Genomic DNA, 14,820 nt, shown 5'->3' with positions numbered 1-14,820 from the left:
TCAGCAGCTCCTGACCTGGGTAAGGCTGGAGGCTGCAGCCAGTGCCAGCTCAGGTGTTCTGTGTTGACAGTTTGCATGCTACCAGTGATGGGCACGTTGGCATGGGCATCTCTGACCTACAGGAGAATGTCCTTCTTGCCTCCTCCATAAGTCAGGATTTGTGAAGGTCATCAGGAGAAACTTTATAGAAAAAGGTGTGCAGCAGGCACTTTATAAAAAAACCTTTTGTCATTAGCACTCATGGGCCGATGTACTTAGGATAGTTGTTAGGTCAGAGGAAATGTCTCAGATGAAAAGGTCTCCAACTAAATATGTAAATTATATTTGTCAGCATTTCCTTCAAATATCTTCCAGCAGATGTGAGTACCATGTGTGTCCATTTAATAAACTAAACTCAAAATAATTTCCACTTTGCTAGATATATGGTGAATAGCTGGGGAGGGTGGGGAGCGAACTACAAAGCAAGGTAAAAACTGCATATGTGTGTTGTTATATTTGATGACCAATTCATTAAAGCCATAAGTGTATCCAGGCTTTCAATAGTGTTCTCCTGCTGTTGCTTCCTGTACTCCCTGGCTACAAAATCAGTCTCTATGGCTCTCATTTGTCTTACCCACATGAAAGACTTTGAGCATCTGCAAGTTATGATTTGAGAAGTATCTTCTTTTAAACAGAATATATTTATCACCGTGTCTTCACAGGCAGCATAGTATGTTGTATAAATTAGGGGATCCTAGACCTTTGAACACTTGGAGGCTGGTACTCTGTGTGTGTGCTGTGTCTGGCCATACCCATCAAACATCCTGGACCCACACCAGAAATGCCAGATGTTCAGTAGATGTGGAGGCCCTCCTGTAACCTTTGCTGTGTGCTGCAAAGCATGGAGGGGGTAAGGTTGTAGCCATCCATTGATCTTCCATGGTTCTTGTACTCTGACTTGAGCTCTAATTTCTATATTTTGAAGTACAGACCATGGGCCAATCCTCCATTCAGTCTGTTAAACTGTTGCATAGTATAAGCTCATTGTGTCCCTCAGCTCTCCAAAGATGGATGGGACTTGCTTAGCTCTGATAGTTTATGAGCCATCAGTCCTTAAAGCTGCCACTGATCCATGGGATGATGGAAGTCCTGGGTCTGGCTCGAGTATGGGCTCTTCCAGGCTCTATCCTTACCAATGTAGGAGATAATAAAGTACTTTAATGAGTGGTTCCTTTCACTTGAAAAAGACCCAGTCACAGAGCAGCTCTGGGAAAAGGGGTTGCCATCGCTGGCATGTGTGAAACTATCCCAGCCAGTTGTAGGTGAATGCGAATATCACAAAATAAATGCGGGTCTAATTTTTTGTAAGTATTAAGACAGCAGCTGAGATTGCTGAGCTTAACGTGCTCCTGATGTAACTGTTAACTTCTGGATTCCTCCTCAGCCTTCCCTTGTCACTGTCAGCATTTTCCACTTCGCCTCACCACCTTCAGCATAGTCCCCTGAGAGCCCTTGCTGCTGGGTCCCTGGGATGCCATGCTGGTGGATGGGACACTGCACCTTGTGTGGGGCTGGCTGCCTCTGTGACAAGCATCGGTGCTTGGCAGGCTGTGCTTCCCCTGTTGCCTTGCTTTCCTGGGGAACTTTGGCCCGTGGTGATCCCAGAGCCCCTCGGCTACTCTGGCGCAGCAGCCGCATGTGGGACGACTTAAGGCTGGAGCAGTGTCTTTGTTCTGAAGTCTGGCGGCTGGAAGGACTTGCAATTATCCTAATGTCTGGCTGGGCCATGGAGCTGAGTCAGCGTGTTTGGCCTTGAGCAGCATTGCCTCAGAATAAAGACACTAGTTAAGGGACATTAGGCTTAAAAAAAAAAATAAGGCAAAAAGACACCAAGTTCGGGGACTAGATTTAGCTGTTGCTCGGTAGATCAGAAAAATTTGGGTTCTGCTGTTGATGGAGATCTCAGACTCTTCATATTATTTTTCCTGTACACAACAAGGCATTTGATCTCTGCTGAGATTTCTAATCTCTATTAAATGCCTGATGGTGAAAGATACCTCCCTTTATTTGGAGTACAAGTGTTATTTTAAAAATGAGTGTGAATATTTTTTCAATCAGAAAAGATAGCAATGGGAGTTGGGTAGAAATACCTTTTTGAGCTGTGTGATAACTAAAACGTTCCTTTTTGTTAAACAGTGCTTCGTTGTTCACACAAAAAGGTTAAGTCCTTTGCACAAGTCTGTCAGGGGAAGACAGCAAAGCGTTTGTTAAAGAAGCAGCTTCCAAGGCACGTGTTCAGAGCTGTCACTTGTTTGCATATTTTTTGCCACTCTGCACAAATCAAACATTATGGCTATCCCAGCAGAGTGCAGTTCAGGAAGGAGGAGTGAAGGTGCCTGGAGGTGCCTGGGGACACTTGGTGCAGCATATTCAGCAGGGCAGAGCTGCAGGCTGTTGTTTTGGTGTGAGGAAGTTAAATAGCCTTTGGGAAAAGGGGGGAGAGTGCAACCTTCTCATCTGGTGCCTGCTGTAATGTCATGTGGCTGAGAACCTGGAAGATTCCTGTAAATACCTGCTGGAGGCAATGCAGGCTTAGCTGGCTTGTGTAGGGATGTAACTGAGAGATGTTCACATTGCCCTCTTGGCAAGATACCTTTCTAATTGGGATGCATGAGGAACAAAGTCCTTCATGCTACTTCCTTTGTCATGTTTTTGTTCTCTTCAGGCTACTCAAAATGAGGTAAAATAATTAAATGGTGGTCTGTGGGTTTAAGCTTCAACTCCTGTAGGAGCCAGTTGTTACAGCCATGCTTTGGGCATCTCGGAGGTGAGTGGTTTCCCTGAGTTTCCCTAGAAGGTGTTTAGTGGAGCCATGGGGAGAGCTGAGGTCGACCACAGCTCCAGCACTGTGCTGAGCCATTCATTGTGTGGGTATAACAATCTCAGGAAAATTGCTCTTAAAATGCAATCCTCCTCCATGGCTTTAGTCAGACTTTGAAGGGATGGTGCCAATTTTTCAAAAGCCCACCATCTCTTGTGCCTTGGAGAGAACTCATCACTGTTGAGCACCACTTGATACAACTCAGTCGCCGTTGTGTCAGCACAACCCAGCAGGAATGAGAGCCTTTAGCTGGACTGTGCAGTGCATTTGCATCCAGGCCAGAGACTAGCTGTCCTTTTCAACTACAGGTTGGTTTGTTTGGGGTTTTTTTCTGTGTATAGTTTGAGAGTTTTCTACCAATGTTTCAGTAAGACAAAGTATTCCCCTATTCTGTCTGGCATTTTATTATGTAAATGTAGTCTAAGGGAACCTGTGATAGGCCTCATTGTGGGTTATGCATTGCTCACTAGGAATTCATCAGGGAGAAGGATTTCATGCTGTACTTCAACCTCCTTCAAGCCCTTCTTGGATGAAAGGAAAACTGCAACTGTGAATGTAACTGGTTATCATTATTGGATGCCATGACTTGCTCACTCTGAGCATAAAACAAAAAAATTGCATCCCCTGTGATGTACATGAGTAAAATGCTGCTCTCAGTTGATTAGCAGTTGTAAGCTGAAGAGTAGAGTTCGGCCCTTTGTTTCAATTGAAATATTTGTTTAACACAGACAAGGACTAAACAATGCACTTGAAAGCGATTTGTGTTATTGTCTATAGAGCAGATCTTGTATTTTATGAACTAGCTGATCATAAAGACAGCGTAAATCATATAAAGCATTTTCATTTGCTTTTTCTTTCTTTCTCGTTTCTTCTTTTTGCAGATGGGGCTTGTAGAGTAGAGTTGCAGTCAAATGTCTGCTCCAGGATATTTTAGTTGAACTGTGCAAGTCCATTAAACAAATGTAATGGATTTTTGGAAAGAAGCACTGCGTGTTTCAAACCAAATGTTTTACATAAAGAACATCTGGTTAGTCCTTGGTGTTTGTATGTAGAGCACATCAGACAGCAGCCATCGTGAGTTCAGCTGGGAGGTTGCCTGGGATGTAGTTGTAGGATATGACAGTTCAGTTGTTATGTGGAATAATTCCTATGAAGTATTGCCATAAACTCAATGTTTGGCACAAACAGCTGTATCTTTGTTTTACTGCACACCCAAGTTATTCTTCTTATCTACCCAGCAAAACTCTAGATGCTGTTTAAATAACCCAGTAAAAGCTGGCACCTCAGAGCTGTATTAAAGCCTGCTCGAGGAAGGGAAATGAAACTTGCTCTGTTTTCAAGGAAGCACTATGGATTCCTGCCATGGGCAGTGCAGTGCGAGTGAGTGATGAATGCAGTATGCACGAATGGTTTGAGGGGTTGAGTTGGGAGCAATCAATGTTCCACTGGTGTTGTGTGGTGTTGCTTTGAGCAACGTGAATATGCAAAACTGGTGAAATGTATGTAATTAGCCTGGCATTAGTGTTTATTTGGACTACTGGAAGAACTTTAACCTGGGTAAATTAATAAGTCTGCTTTTACTTCACAGCATCAGAAATAATATATTTCCAGAAGTGTAGGAAATGTAGAAAAATATCTTATTGGGGAGCTGGTTCTTAAATTATTTCTGCAGTTTAACTGAGGAATGCGTGGTTCAAATGAGATTAAAGTTGTGATTTGCCGAGTAGCAATGCAGCTTCCCCTTTCAGGATTGTTTAACTAGAAAGTTAAACAAAGTGGGTTAGGCAGTCTCTTGGTCCGGTCCCTTGCGGACAGCAATTCACATTATGCAGCACTGCTTTAATAGTCCTGCTCGGTCTGACATGATTTGTGGTATTTGCTGAGATGAGTTTCTGGACCCAGCAGCATGACAGGGAATTGCTCCTCACTCTGAGGAAGGGGGTTGTGTCCAAGTATGTGCGAAGGTCACTGGCAGGGTGAAGTGGGAAGCCTGGGCTGCTGTTGTTACACTACCTAACAGCTTAGCTTCTGGCAAGGAGATCCCAGCAACATGAGTTTCTAACTCTTGCTTGTTCAACTGACTGCAGCCAAAACACGTGCCAAAAAAGGTGTTTGTGCATGTTGAAGAAGGGGGCAACAGTCCTGGAGCTCGCGGGGTCTGGGGGAGTTCTTAGGCAAAAGCTTTCCATCCTGAAAAATAATTGCTTTGTGCTTTTTCCCCTCCAGAATTAAATCTCCTCATAACTCCTTAGAACAACTGCCTGCAATTGTGAGCTCCCTTCTTGCAGGGAAAGCTGGAATTAGGCATTTAAAGCTACAGAATTGCTGGATCACCAGCCACTTAATTGTAGGAAAGTGTAATTCATTCCTCACCCTCTCACATCCATTCCAAGCCCAACTGGCTGCAGGGAGCCAGAGTGTCCCTGTGTTACTCTCTCCACTGAGCCATTAGGGTGGCCCTGGTAATTTACTTTAAATAAATAGAAGGGAACAACAGGAGGTTCCTCAACCTTCAGGATTATAAATATTTCTCAGAAATCAGAGACGGATGAGGAAGAAATCTTAGCAAACTCCTTTTCTCCCGCTGTAGTAATTCCACCACCTTCCATCATAAATTCTAAGATGGTCCCTTCCCAGAAGAGACCGTTAAATAGGTAATGTCCAGGCAGAACAATGTGATACTGCAGCAGTGTGTTAACAAAAATTTAATATTGCAAAGCGATCTGTAAGTCTTGGAACAAAATAATCTGGGCGAGGCTTTGATACGTGATTGCCAATCGTTTTGTTTTCCAAGAGTATTTTTCCAGATAGGATGTGGATTTATGGTTTGGTAGATTCCCACCAAGAAGTGGTGTTTATATTTTGATCCACTTTAGATCAATTTAAGAAAGTTTACTAGATACGGGTGCTTCTGATAGTTCTGCATCATTAACCCTTCCAACTGTCCTGTTTAAACACATCTGTGCGCCCTCTGTCATATCATTTCTGTGGCCCACCACCTTTGCATAATGAATCCTTGCTTATCAATGTTAATCAAAAAGACTGAAGTCTATAAATTCAGCTTTAAAAATCTCTCCACGCTTAAAAATTCCGTTCTGTTAATTAGGAATTTGAGCTGGTCAAAGAGTGTGGTGTTGGGCTTTAATGGGTGTTGCCGTGCATGAAAGTACAGACATTTCTTTTAAAAGCCTCTTCCCAAGTTTTTTTCCTTGTACTGTTGTAATTCTCATGGTGAAACAACACTTCCTTTTTTTTTTTTCTCTCTGAAGGACTGCAGGACCAGAGAACAAACTCAAAAGATCCACAAAACACTTGCTGACTTCACATTTGTGGTGGAAGATGTGCAAGGTTCTCAGTGGTTCTGAGGTTTCTCTGAACTCGGAGAAGCTTCAGTGAAAAAGAGAGAATATGCCGAGTTACGTTTATTTATCCACAAATTTCTCGAGCAGAACCTAACTAATGAATGAAAATGTGCTGTGAGGTAGCTTCTTGGGAAAAAACTGATTCTAAGAGTTCAAACAATGTCTAACCCTCTTCCTTGTTTAATGTGAATTACAGCCTTGAGCTGATGCAGTACCTTTCTCCTAAACCTGTAAAATCACTTTAGAGACTGGTAACTGCTGAGGTTACAGTTATTTAGCAGCACGTTGTAATAGTTTGCAGCAGTTGCTTAGAGGGTGTGAATAACCCCATTTCCAATTTAAATTATTGGAGGAATTACAGGAAACTCTGTAATTTTCAACCTGGAACTAGATCCAGGCACCAGGGCTTTATACCTGTCTTCTTAAGAAAGTCATAAAGGGTTTTTTATAACGACATAGCCAAGATCTTGGTTTTGTGTTTCATCCCCAAATTGATGCCTTGAACAGTGTGCATTCCTACTTTGGAGGATTACTTCAGTGTGGCTCACTGCTTATTCACAATGAAAAAACAACATTGAATTAAAGTCCCTCTCTGCTGCCTCAGGTTAGTGTTTTGCATTACATCAGCAGCTGTGGTAGCTGTGAGATCAAGCCCCAAAATTACTCTGAAATCTATCTTCCAGTTTTTGGAGAGTGGATCTGTAATATCCATGTAACACTGAGAGCAGTAAACTTGGGGCTTGTGAATTCTTTCACTCCTCTTTATCCTGACTTGCCAGTAATTTAATTAGTGCTAAACAGTCTGCACACAGGCTTGCAGAAGTTAAAATACTGACTGACACAGGATTCGCTTTCAGTGACTTTTCCTCTTTTGCACATGTGCTGGATGGAGCCTGTGCTGTATTTGGAAGTTGATCAATAATGATTGCACAATTCTAACCTCATTTAAACTATGATATAAACAGACATGATAGAAATGGATGCTACCAGTTTTTTTCCTACCTAAAAGTGAAGTCAGCTCTTTATTCCTGCTCCCCCCCCCCCCCCCCCCGGCTTTTTTTTTCCCTTTTTGGTTCCAACAAAATTGTAATCTGGAAGAAAAGCAATTAGACTTTGTGAAATCCCAACTAAGTGTAGCATTTGGCTTTGGTAAATGTGGAAGCCAAAAATAAACATCTGCTTGGCAACTTCACTAGAAGTTAACTGTAAATGCAGTTTTCATCTTTTGAGTGAATGTGGCATTCTGTGCTGGTTAACGTCTGTTAAGGAGAATGATCCATAGTTGAGGCTGTAAAGCAATTTCTTTTCTTTTTTTAATTACAGTTATGAACATCCATTGCCTTGGGGAAATCCCCTACCCCAGTTTCTTTCCAGATCTAATTTCTTATGTGCCAAAGCACGAACTTTTCTGAAAGTTTGAAGATAGTTGGATGGGGATATTTGTGGGTTATTAGACTTCGGAAAGGAGATGGTCTTCCATTGATCTGTGCATGATATGGAGGATATGGAGTTACATTTAGAAGTGTATTTAGAGAAAATGTAAGCAGTCCCACTCTTTTCTCCAGGAAGGTGAAGTCTGCACATGATAGGGAATCTCCCAGGATGCCAGACCAGCCTTGGGCTCCAGTTCTGACAGGACACAGCTGCAAACATCTTTAATAACCTGATTGCGTCAGATCTCTGCTTTTCAACAAACCTTCTTCAACCTCTGCTCCTACCACAGCAAATTTGTTTTACTGTGGATCAAGGAGGATTGAAGTGAACGCAAATTTGTGGTAGCATGCTTTTGGGGCAGTGGGGAGGGGTGAGAAGGGGCAACTTGAGGCATCACTGTGGGAAACACATCTTTATTGCTAGAGATGGTGGTTATTTGTAAGATCTTTCTTTTAGAACCGAACAGTGCTATGACTTAGGACTTCAGTAATGTGGAGTAAAAAACCTTTGGGAAGGGAGAAGTTTTTTAGTATATTTCTGACATATATGACTTGAGGCAAGGATTCAGCATTAAATGAAGAAAGGTCTGCCAGGGAAATTTGTCAGAGAATGCATGGTGTAAATATGCCGGGCTTTTTATACATAGCTGAGGGTAGTGGGTACCAGACAATGAAGGGATGCAAATTTCCCAGTAAGGCAGTAGTTACTCAGGAAATGTGCTCACAAATCCTGATAACAAGCACTGTATGTGGGGGTGAGGAAAGAAGTGGAGGAAGGGTGTTGTATGTTCCTCCTGGCACCCACTTTATATATGTACTGTATAAATGTGTTCATCTGGTACCTTCTACTGCTCATAAAAACTTGATTCCACAAACATCTTTCTCTGTGAATAAATGGGGAACTGGAGAAACTATATAATCCCCTTGCTGAGTGTTCATGAATAGTTAATTCCTCTTCTCCTCTTGGTGAACCATTGTTTATGATATGATAGCAGCAACTATGTCCAGCAGAGCCAGAAAAGGAAAGTTAAGCCTGAGGTAATCATACCTTCATTCTCCCAGAGACAGTGGCACATTGTGCCTCTCAGCTTATGCAGATAGAATTTTGATTTAACATTTATCACACTGACTTGGGACTTCTAGTGCCTTGGCACAAGAGTTTCTTTACAAGTAGTGACATCAGCTTTGGTTTTTAGAAATACAATCTGTCTGGTACATTGTGAAGAGGGCAATGAAGCAGGGAGATGCTGTTGCTTGCTGTATGCTGTTACCACGCAGGGTGAGACAGCTGTAAAAAATACCTTTACTTCATACAAGCAGATGGACCTGAGAGGTGCATGGAGGCACGAGCATTCTTGCCCTTTATGTGTGCAGCTGCTGTGGCTTGCAACAACAGTAACAGTGTTTTGTCCTTGGTAACATCCATTGCATGAACAAACATGTGATGGAACAAAGTAAATGAGCAGAAGCAGAGATTTAAGTCAGCAAAGGCTCACTCGGGTGCAGATGGTACCGGTTACTGCTTTGAGCAACTCCCCCGATTACTGCACAGTTTGCCAACGTATCAAACAATAGAGTTGGGCTGCTGATAAATAATTAATAAGGATTTTGTTGAATGCTTGTCTGCCAGGCAGGATCACCATGGAGATGATCTGGCTTTTAGGATGTGAAAACTAGCAATCTCCGAAACAATGGCATTGTGTCAACCTTACTCTTTCCCTGAAAGGGACAGCTCTCAGAGATGAGTTAGCAGACTGCACAACGCCAGGCACTAATTTTGCTTACACTCACAGTGGCCTTTTGTCAACTTTTCAGCGACTGCATGAAATGTTTTCTATGACCCTGCAGAAGCTTGTTCTTAGAATGACATGTCGTGCCATGAGCATTAGTACTGCATCTGGCCCAGAGCTGGAATCTCAAGATAACTTTTTTCCAGCAAATGCACACAGCGAAGGTATAATCGTGTGGCAGGAGGCTTACAGAAATAAGTTCTCATGAGGATACCTTTTCAGAACCCTTTGGATGCTTCATTGCCCCGTAGGAATATCTGTTCAAGGCTTCTTCTTCCCACCTGGAAAGTCCAGAGGCCAGTTGTACAGTTATTCAGTCTACTGCCTGCCTTTCTGTTTTTCTCTGTTGTGCAACCTCTGGAAGTGCCATTTCAATGCGACTGCATTATCAGCATCCCCCTCCTTATCATTTGATTGCAGCCACCTCAGGGACCACATAATTTTGTAGCTTTGTTTCTTTTACTCTTGGCTTGGTGATGTCTGGGCCAAGAGCCATAGGCAGAGACTCCCCTGGAAAAAACATTATATGGTGCCAGACTTTCTTCTTTCTTACTTGGCCCTGTGGAGCTGGGGAAAGAACAATGTACCTTTTCTCTCCCCACCCCCAAACATCCTCTGCTCTCCCTTTCTCTTCCTCCCCTGGTTGATCAACCCATTCTTTACCTCCACACCCCACTGGCACTTGGCAGGTTGTACTTCCCACCTTCGAGTCTCAAAGAAAGGAAGCAGAGCTGTGAAACTGGCTGGGCTCACCCGCTTCCCATTGCTGGGTGGGGATGGATTCAGTTCACAGCTTTCAGAAAGGAGAGATTTATGTGTACTTAACCTTCCCCTCCCTCTTCACCCAAAGAAAATAATTTTTAATGATTTTCTTTAAGTGTCATTTCTGACATAATTGCTCGGTGGCAACAGGCTGGTTTCCCTTCCTCAGGGAACTTCACTCCCTGTCCTGATGCTGTTTTTTTGACTCTCCACAATAGTATTGCAAGAGCCCATTGGAATTTGTTCGAGCATGGGTGGTATGTACAAGTGCTGGAACCAGCTTAACAGTCACAGCCTCCCTCGGTGGAAAAAAGCAGTTCATATCTCTCTATGGTCCTAAAAATAGCCTTGGTAGATAATAGAGAGTGGAAGATTGTTTTCAATGGGTCTGAATGTACTGCATGCAGAAATTGCTGGGGAAGGGTCAGTGGTTTGTGGCATTTAAATAGTAAGGCTCAGTACAGCACTCACCAACTTAAAATCTGTGACTGTGTGCTGTGGCTAGTTCTGTCTTTATTTATATTCACACAACTCAGCTGGCAGTGAGGCAAACTTAGGTTCATTAGACTAAAACACATGGAGCAACTTCCTGAAATCAAGTGAAACAGGTACTCGCTTTGATGAAAATGCAGCTTTTTTTTTGGTCAGTCATTTTTGGCAAATGATGATGCCAGCTGTGACTCAGCAGATATGGAGATTTGGTATGGAAATGGGCACCTATTGCCTGCCATACCCTTTGCCAGATGTTTAGACCTGGAGATACTTTTCTGTACACAGTGCTCTTGATCAGGCTCTGTAAAAATAAATTCTACCTGTTTTGCTCTGCTAAGCCACCAAGAAGCTTGAAAAGAAAGATATTTCTCTCACGGATAGGACTGAATGTACAGAAACCTTTGCAACCGTCATACTTTTGAAGTATTTATAGTTCAATTCCAGTTATTTGTATGAAACAAAAGCAAAGAAGCATGAAGTGTGTTGGAAAATACTTTATAATCTCTCTACACCAGTTCAGAGAGTGAGTATAAATCCTCTTTCCAGCAAATGGAAACCAGTAATTTATTGCCGCCTTGAAGAAAGCAATTTATTTCTCTATGCTTCCTGCCCAGCACACTCTGCAAGCTGACTCATGGAGGGATGGAAAGCCAAAAGCTTTCCTATCTGCTTCTGGAAAGCAGAGCAGCAGTGGAGCTGAGGCTGTCCTTGTGCAGAGCAGTTTGGAAGTGCCTGGCAGTATTAGAGGCTCACAACCCCTGCCTGTGCCATAGATTTTGGAGAGGATATTCTCTTTACCTCGTTGTGAGCAGAGGCTGGTGCCAGAACTGGTGGAGTAGGTTTCATCCCATTCTCTGATGGTCTTTCTCTCCCCTTGACCCCACATGTGGGACCATGCAGCCATCAGAGCTGCAGAAGATCCTGGGGATGGTTTTGGGGCAGGCAGCTAGTGATGATCCCCAGAGGGAAACTTCACATGGCCTAGTTTTGAGCTGTGACCTTGGTGCTTGTGCATGTATTTAACTTTGCATGTGTGAGCCGTCTCACAAAAGTCAATGGCCTGCTCACATGTGTGAAGTTAGGCATGTGCTAAAGTGTTTTGCCAGATTGGACACTGTGTCTATAGGGGCTTTGGGTGAGCTTGAACCTGTTTTGTTGGGGTGAGAGGCTTTAGATTTCATTATTAGGAATCTGATATGTTACTCTCTCTGAGTGCAAGGTCTTGGAGTTATCTGAAATTCTCATTAAGACAAGAAGCTAGGAAAAACACAAATTCCTCCACTAGTAATGTTACTAAAAATATCATAATTAAATTATCTAAGTCTTAAACCCAGTAAAATGTATTGAGAAAGTATGGTAGAGGTATAAGTACAGTGTTTTGAGAGTACCAAAGGGACTAACAGCACTTTCTCTGCAGATATTGAGCTGGAATATTTGGAGTAGTTAAAGTAGCTGATGTAAAAAAGTGTGTTGCTTTTTCTGTACTCTTGATTCATAGGCTGTGACCCTTAATAAATTTTGATGTTGCTCACAGTGAAGCCCCTGCTTTCAAAGAAAGCAAGCTAGAAAGAAAGAAAGAAAAGAACCTTAGGAATGAACAAACAAGTTCTTTCATAAGGTATTTCTCAACTGACATTATTTCCTATTATGCTGAAGTTACTCAGGTTCATTATGCAGCAGTCCTGTAAGTGGGGTTTAGAAAAATTGAGCCAGCTCTGTCTGGTGTTAAAAGCATAGGTAGTCTTTGAAAATGTATTTTCTGGACTATATCTCTGAAGGAAATAAATTTCATGAAAGAAATTACATTGTTGATATTTTAGAATACCTGGAAGAGAAGTGTGTTTTACGGTCCGATACCATAACATACAGCTAGGAGTCTGATTTTGCTCAGAGATATGAAAATATTGAAACATGTAAAAAATACCTAGAATGTGATTGTGATTTGTAATGTTTCTATGAAATACTGAATAAAACCCAAACTGCTTTCTTGTCTGTGCTGATTTTTTCGCATCAGTAGACTTGAGCCCAAGCATTCTTGCTGACATGGTCTGAGCAGACTGGTACAGGTGACAGATTTGACTGGCAGAAATCTTAGAGGGGAAGAGCTGGAATGAATGCTGTCCTGCTCTGCTAATCCTGCTCTGGGATGCCACCTCTGACAGTGACAGTCTGCTGACACCAATCACTCACTGTTTGGCCTTTCAGACCAGGGCACCAGCAAGGCTGTGCATGGCCAGTAGCCTTTGAAGTGTGGGGACTATCCTTTTGGGGACTGTGCAGGCCACCAGGCAGATGGCACGTGATGAAAAGTATTTGTTGAGATGCCTTTGAACCTTTTCACTTTCCTGACACCCTTTTTGAGGAGAAAAATAGCAATTGAACATGGGGAAAGGTATCAGAAATCATCCTTTAGTCACCACATGGTTTGTTGAATAAGGCACTTCTATGGTGTCTTGCACAGTTTGGGAGGAAGAAGCAGGCAGCAATTTCTGAGATGCTACTGTCCTTGTTTCCTTTAGGAGTCCTGTTGCCTTTCTGTTTCGATTTCCTTATCTTCTGAAAGTGGATAAATTGTGCTGTTTCACCACTTGCTTATCAAGGTTTAACTAATACGTGGCTACAGTTTATGTGCTGTGCAAATAGTGTTACTACTTTGTTAGTGCATGTGAGTAAACCTCTTTTGTGTGTGAGTGTTTTTACTGGTAATGTACAAGGGGCACTGCCTTGTACATTAGATACATATGCTTAGAGCTGCCCTGGCTCTGTTGATATCACTGGAGGAAAGAGATTTCACACCTGCCAATTGTCTTTCCTTGTTTCCAAGTGCCAGTCACCATGACCAAGTAGCTGAGTGAGGGAAGAGAAAGTCTTGAATGTTCAAATCCAAGAGATGTGTTCAGCATGTATTCTTTCCTTGTATTGAGATGAAATGTTGCAGCCTGGATGTCACTGACAAAATCCTAAGTACTTTGGCTGGGCTGTTGAATTCTGCCCCTGCAACTGGGAAGTGATGTTTTTCAGTAGAGCTTAAGTACCATCTTTGAAATTTGGTTAAACTTTTAGGAATGGCCCCTATAAATTAAGGTGCCTTAATTTTCAGCATGGGTTGTGAGACTGTAAACTCTTGGGTCCTGTTAAAAAAAATGTTCCCATGCAACACATCTGTTGGCATTAGAGTATTGATCCAAACATATATTTACCAAGTGCCACCACACTTTTCAATCATGTTTGCATTTTTCTATCTAAAAATATGTTTTCTTACATACGATTATTCCACAGAGGCCAGTTGCAGTAATTATGGGTAGATGTGCAAAAATCCTGTCTGTGAAGCACACAGTCGAATTATTAGAAGATTGGCATGTCCTCTGGGCTGCTGTTATAACTTTACCAGTGAATGGGGAAGAATTTGCTCCCCGTTGTATATTTTACAATGAAACCTTTCTTAAATTCTTCCTCAGAGCCAAGTACAAGGCTGTCTTTTAATAAAAAATGTGTTTTTACCCATGTCTATATTTATTTCTTGCAGGAATGCACATACTGCTCCAAGAGCCACCCACATCCTTCTGTATACAGGGTGTATTTGCATTTGCAGTCAGTCCCAGTGCAAACGTGGGAAGGGGAAAAAATCCAGTGTCTTCTTTAGAGTTAGTTGCCTTTTCCATCACTAGAATTACTTGGAGGCTATCTTGGTCGCTCATTCAATTAAGATCTGTGGTATTACCTTTTCTGGAAATATGTGCCATGTAAATAAGACTATAGCTATGTTGTTACTTTTAAAATCTCTATTCTGAATGTTTGGGTCAAGAGGAAAAAAAAATAATTGTTTTGGTTTTAACATGCAAATCGTTTGTCCCTTGACTTCTTTTTGTTCTGCTGTCCCAATGTAGAGGAGCACTTGAGCAGGAGCTTAATTTTAAGCATGTGCAGCAGTCTTTGGGAATTCAAGGGGATGGGGCATGTGCTTAAGGCTTTTTTGAACAATGTTGCTTTTCAGAGTTGAAGGCTTTGTAGGAAACCTGATCCTTTAAACTGGCTCCTGTTTATGTACATTTCAATTTTATAATATTGTAAGTTTTTCTCTTCTTTCTTCAATATCCTCAATGCTACATCATATAATGAAA

At 42.1% G+C, this 14,820-nt stretch overlaps 1 protein-coding gene across 2 annotated transcripts in view; it reads left to right on the top strand.

The window, feature by feature from the left end:
- NUAK1 (NUAK family kinase 1) overlaps nucleotides 1–14,820 on the top strand; it is a 46,683-nt gene that overhangs the window by 7,261 nt on the left and 24,602 nt on the right. Inside the window, exon 1 of one of the 2 annotated variants that reach the window (XM_066319969.1) lies at nucleotides 10,949–11,222. The exons of the other annotated variant lie outside the window; for it this stretch is intronic. The gene's annotated coding sequence lies outside the window, so the exon portion shown is untranslated. Of the gene's footprint in view, nucleotides 1–10,948; nucleotides 11,223–14,820 lie in introns of those variants that run through there. 2 annotated transcript variants of the gene reach the window in all.

The sequence above is a fragment of the Sylvia atricapilla genome, chromosome 5 (genome assembly GCF_009819655.1).
Source record: "Sylvia atricapilla isolate bSylAtr1 chromosome 5, bSylAtr1.pri, whole genome shotgun sequence".
Lineage (NCBI taxonomy): Eukaryota > Metazoa > Chordata > Aves > Passeriformes > Sylviidae > Sylvia > Sylvia atricapilla.
The sequence above is the reverse complement of the archived record's forward strand: the minus strand, read 5'-3'. Positions and strand labels throughout refer to the sequence as shown.